The 7443-nt window shown below is 41.4% G+C and overlaps 1 pseudogene across 1 annotated transcript; it reads right to left on the reverse strand.

Annotated features, from left to right (window-relative positions):
• Window positions 1-5104: 5104 nt before the first annotated feature.
• LOC311184807 (small ribosomal subunit protein RACK1-like) lies at window positions 5105-6689 on the reverse strand (annotated as a pseudogene). The gene has a single exon. The product of its transcript is annotated as a small ribosomal subunit protein RACK1-like (transcript).
• Window positions 6690-7443: the final 754 nt, after the last annotated feature.

Consider the following 7443-nt stretch of genomic DNA (forward strand, 5'->3'; position numbering starts at 1 on the left):
ACTTTAGATATAGGTAGTGAAAGGTTTGGTGCAGTAAGGAAAAGGAGAGCCAGGCCAAGTTTCTCAAAGGAAGGGAAAATTTATTGCACCCTGGGTGGACTTCACGGACCCAAGGTGGGGGTCAGTAAAGTTACGCACATTGTCAGGGGGAGGCAGGTTTTATAGGGTGAGGAGAGGTCAGGTGGGAAACTGAATTGGTATGGCGGGAAAAAATTTGTAGGGCGCGAAAAGATTTGTAAGGCGCGGGGAGTTTCTTTGAGAAAAGATTTGTTGGGGGGGTTGGGATTTGTTGGCTGGAGTTTCATTGTCTGAATTCTCTAGGCAGGCTTCTGCATTCCTGTTCCCAGGTGGGCTGCCTGGTGGGTTTTTGCATTCCGGCCTCCTGCATTGACCTTTCAGATAGGAACAGTGAATTATTGACATTATGAATGTAATTATTATATCTGGGGTGTTGCCTGGATAGGAAGGACTTCTAGTTTTTAAATATCCTAACCTAAATGTTTGCTGATGCTAGAGAGAAGCAATGAAGGATTTAAACTTTTTCCTTGCTAATAAATGCACTGCAGGGATGCAAAAGCTGGGGACCCATTGTTAACTCTTTTATTCTGAAAAGACTGACTTTACCTTCAGGCAACATATTCCTGCACACAGGGTAGAGCCTATAAAGATAGTTTTGCTCTCTTGCCTGCAAGTCCAGGGACAGGGTACCCAGGGTGTTGTACTATATGTTTACAAAAGTCATGTCAGAAACCTACAAAGTCTTCTCTGTCCCAAACATTACTCTCAGTTAAATAGAAACATGAATTGTAAGCATCTGTTTATTACCACAATCTTTCCTTAAACCACATTTTATGTAACAATCGCTATCTACTAGTAATGATTGCAAATTACACATGCACACACTTTGCTTTTATTGGGACAGAGGAGAATTTATCCCTTTCCTCTGCATGTTCTTCTCAGTCCAGTCCTGCAAATAAATTAACATCAGGCAGATTAGTAGGGCAAAAAGAACAAATTGAATTACATATGTATGGAGCATTTACATGGCTGTAAATTCTAGAGTACATAGGGCAGACTGAGGGTTTTTATACTGAACTAAAGAATGGAATAGGAGCCTGAGACATTAAGGTCAGAGAAGGGGACCTCAAATGACCAGAAAAGGGTGACTCCTATGAGCAAACTCCATACCCTGCAGTAGTCTAGTTGTCTGCCATGTAGATAAGCTTTTCTGATAAGAAATTTTGTTATGGAGACATATCCATAAAAGGAAGGTGGGGTATGATTTCCCTGCCCTCTCTTCACTAAGGGTGGAGCTGAGCAGCCAGGTTGAGGGTGTATAACATGGAAGACAGGGGGCTCTGGAGGAAGAAAGAGGAGCCCTTGCTTCTGTAGCAGCCCAGCTAGCATCCTGGTACTGCTGGAAGGAGACATGGAAGCAGAGACACGTGGGGAGGCTGACACTGGCAACCTTTATCTTTATTTGGTTTCTCCTTTTGTCCCAGCTTTCTGGGACCTGCTTCAGAACCTCTTTCCTATGGTTCCCTGGCAGAAGGTGCCTTAGAATGTGGCAGGTTTTCAGGCCTCAGTGGCCCTCTTTAGGTCAACCCCATTGGGCCGGCTATTTACTCATGAGTGGATGGATAACTTTGGGTGTTTAATTGGAAAAAAATACCCTTTCTCCTCTTCTTTTTCTATGCACACAAATCCTATTAAAGATCTTTCACACTAAAAGTCTCCTTTACCTTTGTACACATGGATGGCCCTCTAGGGCATCAACTCTGGGGGTCCCTGGGTACCCCTCAGTCATGCATGAGCAGATTATTTCTGGAGATGATCTTAACTCTGGGTAACCTTCATTTTTCTAGGTTGTTAGGGTAACAGTCCTCAGGGTCTTGATTGACATTAGCTCTAAATGTCATGTGTTGGAAAAATCCTGTTCTGGTTATCTTGGGGAGGCTTATCTGAACTTTTTTTTTGGGGGGATCTATTCTTTATTGTTTGTAAATGTAAAAGCAAATTGTTAATATCCCCCCTTTACAATATATGATGCTTAGAGAGAATTGAGGTATTAATACATAGAGGTTCTGGGGTGTTGCCTGAAATAAAAGCTCAATGATACTTAGGCAAAGAGCTTACTAGATAATGAAAGTGAGGATCCAAACCTGGGAAGCATCTTACAGGTTTTACTCTGTGGGAAATATTCTAACACACACAAGTTTGAATTTGGTTTATACAGGTAGGAACAGTGAGTCATTGACATTAAAAATGTAATTATTCTCGATAGGGGGGCTTCTGGTCCTAAGTTGTTTTGACCTGAAGGGATCTAGATGCTATCTATGCTCAGAGGAAGGCAAATTTAATCTCTTCTTTATGCACTATAGAGATACACAGAAAGGGTATCCATTGTTCAATCTTCTGTACCGTTTCCTTAGTCATTAGTGGGATGTTGAAAAGACAGATAGCCTGCAGCCAGGAGATTTTGCAAAACTCTATGCGAAACTCTATGCAAATGGTGTTCCCTATTGTCTGCTAGAACAGAGAGGGCTGTTCCCAGTGCATTTCCTAGCCTATCCATTGAGGTTAAGTAACTTGTCTAATTTAATTCGGTTAGAATGTGTTCAAGGTGGAACTTGAATTCAGAACCATGATATATGAAACTGTTCTCTAATCATGGGACCGTTCTTCCTCTAGACTCATGTTGCCTGAAGAAATAACATTCCGGGTCCTTAAATCTTTAATATGAATGACACCTTGAATTATGTCATACATACCCTAACGCTTGAATTAGTTTTTGGTACTTAAAACTTGAAGGAAAACTCATATTAAAAATTGAATCTCAGTTTTTCATGAAATATAGTTTTGACAATTTGGAACTTCCCTCTTAATTCTTTGGGGTCTTTTCTTTATCTTTCCTGGGAGGAACAAGTCAGAGACTCCTCCCCCATAGCCCCCCTACCGTAGGATGCTGTTCATGGTGCTGAGAGCTGGGACTTGCACTGCAGTAGCGGGCACAATGATTTAGACATTTGTGTGGGCTTTTAATCTTTTCTCATCTACACGCCCCACCAAAATAAAAACCAGTGATGTATGTACCCTGTAAATCTGCTTGTTCTCTCACTCCTCAGAAATATTTCAGGGAGAACTTGACACTTGTAATCAGAACTGGGTATGGACGCTGCCTCCCTTTGATTCAGAAGCCCTGCACCCTTTCCTATTCCATTTTAACTGCATGAAAATAGTGGAGGCCATAAAGGTCTGGGCTGGGACAGTGTGGCTGCTGAAAGGATGTAAAATCTACTTATGTGAGATGAATATCCACTTGACTTCAAGTGTGTAGATACTGAGTTAAGAGAAGAACATGCTGAAGAGGCAGTAAGTGTAGATTATACAGATGGAGCGAAGCCATGGGACTTCAAGGGAGAGTGGGGGAAAAAGAGGTGGATGCAACAGTGATATAGGATAAATGTTCTTTGATGGAATCACACAAGGCCTTTGGAGATTATTTACAAACAAAGGGATTTGACAATAATCAGTAAGACTTGGGTTTAAAGAAAGACTATAGGGGAACTTACTGAAAACAAAAGAGGAAAGTAGATTAAAAACTATCATGTGATAATTCTTTGGGTTGCTAGGAGGTAGGAAACATGTAAGAGTGAGAAGAAAAACTCAATTTTGTGAGGGGAAATGTGGAAAAGTGGGTGAAAGGCAGGAGAAAAAAACAAAAATATGTGATGATTTTTTATTTTTGCCAAGTTTTTCTACTTGCCAAACATTATGATCATGCGCTGTGATATATAATTTCCATGTGTTACAAGATCAATATTTTCATTTTTATGGGTATTTTCAATTTATGAAGAAGCAGTCTTTGATATAAATTGTTGTGCAGGGAATTAACCAATGTGATAAATTTTAGAACTTTTGTATGTCTATTGTTAGGGGTGCTGTCTAAGCTAGAAAGGCAGGAATGCTGTGGATAAAAAATGTATGTAATGAATAAAAATCTTTGAGAACAGTTAGTCCATTGGCTTGAATAATGAACTATGATTATATAAACCCTGATTACTAATGATGGAATTGTTAGCAGAATTAAACAGAAATTCTCTGATCTTCAGTGGAAGATGGAATAAAGTATCTCCTGTTATCTTCACAAACCATTTTGAAAATAATCAAAATAAGTATAGTAAGGCAAAGTCTAATTGTAAAGAAAGACATTTGTGATTTTAAAATTATCACAAATGTGCTTTTCATGGCTGGAGGATGCTTCATAAAGCTTGCTCGGATCAAACTAGAACCCTCTTCTGTTTGCTCCCAATCTTCCATCTGTACTTTCTGTGTACTAAGGTGACTTTGACTTCAAAGGGCAATGGGAATTGGATCTGGTATGAAAATGGAACTAGAAAATATATGGTCTTTCAGGAAAAGGTCATCACATACTATACAGAAGCTCAACTTTTATTTTGATTAAATACTTTTTTCAGTGGGATTTACTAGCTAATTACTTCCCCAGCTTTGTAACTTCACAAGACTTACCTGATCTATAATGTCTACTGAAAGGCTTTGAAGCCTCAAGGTTTGCGTGCTTTTATGTAAAATTATTAATATTAATAATAATTAACTGTAAGTCATAACCAGAGTGGGCCAGATGGCCTTTCCTTCTTTCAAAAACTTCTTTATGTCTAGTTTCAGAAGGTAGAGGCGGTAACACAAAGATACAAGTGACATATTAAATGAAATTCTTGATCTTAGAGTGAAGTTTAAATAATTCACTCAAAAAGGGAACTGCCTTTCCTTTGTATCAAATTGGGAGTTCTAAATACCATCTGCTTACAAGGCTGGTAAACTTTTTGTCTGTCGTAGTCATGCTGACTTTGGGCCTCCTGTTGACCTCATTTTTAAGACCCTCGTCCATTAATCTTACTAGGTATTAGTTGCTACCACTGTAATTAGTCTTTTAAGTTACATCCAGATGGAATGTATAAATTATTAGAAGTTTCCTGCCAGGCACAAGTGGAGATGATTCATGGACTCACAGTACTTTCTCCTGCTCTGTCTTGGATAAGAAACTCTGAATGGTACACGGTAGAAAGACTTCATACTTTGTCTTGATATCAGCAATGGCTGGTAGCTATGTGTCTGTTTGGAAACACAACAGCCAGAGTTCTTTTTAAAAGTTTTAGACTGGTTTGATATCCTTTAATCCTCCCCTCTTTTGTTACTTCTCCATTCTTATTTCTTTAATATCAGTAGTGTGTCTCTCCAGAAGCAACTTTGTCTGCAGTGAAGGTAATATTGACAGAAATCTTGCCTTGGCCAATGACAGTAGAAATGGGGTTTGTGGGGGTCAGAGAAGTGAGCAGATTAGATTTTTCTCAAAGGGAATTTATTTTTTTTATTTTAATTTTTTAAACTCAGAAAACCAGTTTATATCTTATACTCTGCCATATATTTTAGTGGGTGCCAATGGTCACCTGCCAGACTCGCACCAGGTTGTCTGTGTAGCCAGCAAACAGTGTCTGGCCATCAGCAGACCAGGCCAGAGAGGTGCACTGGGGTGGTTCTGCCTTGCTGCTGGTACTAATAACTTCTTGTTTCAGTTCATCTACAATGATCTTGCCTTCCAAATCCCAGATCTTGATGCTAGGGCCTGTGGCAGCACAGAGCCAGTAGCGGTTGGGGCTGAAGCACAGGGCATTGATGATGTCTCCACCATCCAGTGTATAAAGGTGCTTGCCTTCGTTGAGCTCCCACAGCATGGCCTGGCCATCCCTGCCTCCAGAAGCACATAAGGATCCATCTGGAGAGTCCGTCACAGTGTTCAGGTAGCCCGTGTGGCCAATGTGATTGGTCTTCAGTTTACAATTTGCCAGGTTCCACACCTTGACCAGCTTGTCCCAGCCACAAGATACTATGATAGGATTGCTGCTGTTGGGTGAGAAGCGAACACAAGAAACCCATTCCGAGTGGCTCTCATCCTGCACAGTGTATTTGCATACACCCAGGGTATTCCATAACTTGATGGTCTTATCTCAGGAGCCAGAGACAATCTGCCGGTTGTCAGAGGAGAAGGCCACACTCAGCACATCCTTGGTATGGCCTGCAAATCGGCGGGTGGTGGTGCCCGTTGTGAGATCCCAGAGGCGCAGGGTTCCATCCCAGGAGCCTGAGAAGGCAAACTGGCCATCTGAGGCGATGACTACATCACTAATGAAGTGGGAGTGACCCCAAAGAGCACGCTGTGGGATGCCATAGTTGGTCTCATCCCTGGTGAGCTTCCACATGATGATGGTCTTGCATGTCTGGGAACTGTGGAGTGGTGGCGATCTGAGTTACCCACCCGTTGTGGCCCTTGAGGGTACCATGAAGGGTCATCTGCTCAGTCATTATGACGGAGGGTACGGGAGTCGCCGCAGCGATGAGGATGAACCTGGATAGCTCAGAGAGATGAGCAAGCAGTCGCTCCTGCCACGGCCCTGCTGAAGAAAAAAAAAAAAGAAAGCTCAAAGGGAATTTAGCCCTGTCTTTGTGGGTCATCCCAATCCCCAGGTACCTGAGATCTGGCACATAGATTAAAGGCAGGAAAGTTGGCGATGAGGCTTATGTTAACTCTCTTATACATTTTTTCCATTTATTGTTACTTTCCTGGCAAAAAAACCTTTCCCATAGATAAGAACTGGTAGCCACCTGCATTTTCCCACATCTACATTCAAGGAATTTCTAGAAAAAGTGAGATGAGGGGCTGTGTAGAACTACAGACTTATGATTACTATGTAATTCATGTATATATTAGAAATTCAACTTAAGGTAGCTTAAACAAAAGTGGAAATTTATTGGCTTATGCAACTGGAAAGCTGAAGAGGTGACCAATCTTTAGGCAGGACTGGACTAGACTTATTAATTAATTAATTAATTAATTGTAGAAGAACTGGGGTGCAGGCCAGAGGTGTGGGGCTTGAAAGGATTCACCAGAGACAGGGTGGGGAACAGAACAGGAAGACTGACTGAAATACACTGCTGAAGTGAGTAGCAGGTGAGACAGGAGGGGTCTACTGTGCCATGTGGGTCAGCTTTCTGGCCAGGGTTGGAACTCAGGCCACAGTGGGGCTGGTGCTGAGACTTAATCCCTCAGCCACCAGGGAGTCCCTGGATCTAGACATTTAAGAAGAATTTTGCCATTCCATTTGATGATAAGGTATCTAGCAACCTTACCTAAGCTTACATTCCTTTTGTGATTTCAATAGCAATGAAGAGAAAAGAATTTCCTTTCTGGTAAGTGGCGTTTTTAGAGTGTATACTGGTTGGACAAACTTACATCACACGACTTACTTACACCAATAATGCCAATGTCAATCCTAAGGATTCCCTTAAGAGTCGGGTTTAGGCTAGGCTCACTTAAATCTCATGGGCTGAGCAGTAGAATGTGGAAGGGAACTTCAAATGAATAAA

The sequence above is a fragment of the Talpa europaea genome, assembly GCF_964194135.1.
Source record: "Talpa europaea genome assembly, chromosome: 15".
In the NCBI taxonomy this organism is placed as follows: Eukaryota; Metazoa; Chordata; class Mammalia; order Eulipotyphla; family Talpidae; genus Talpa; species Talpa europaea.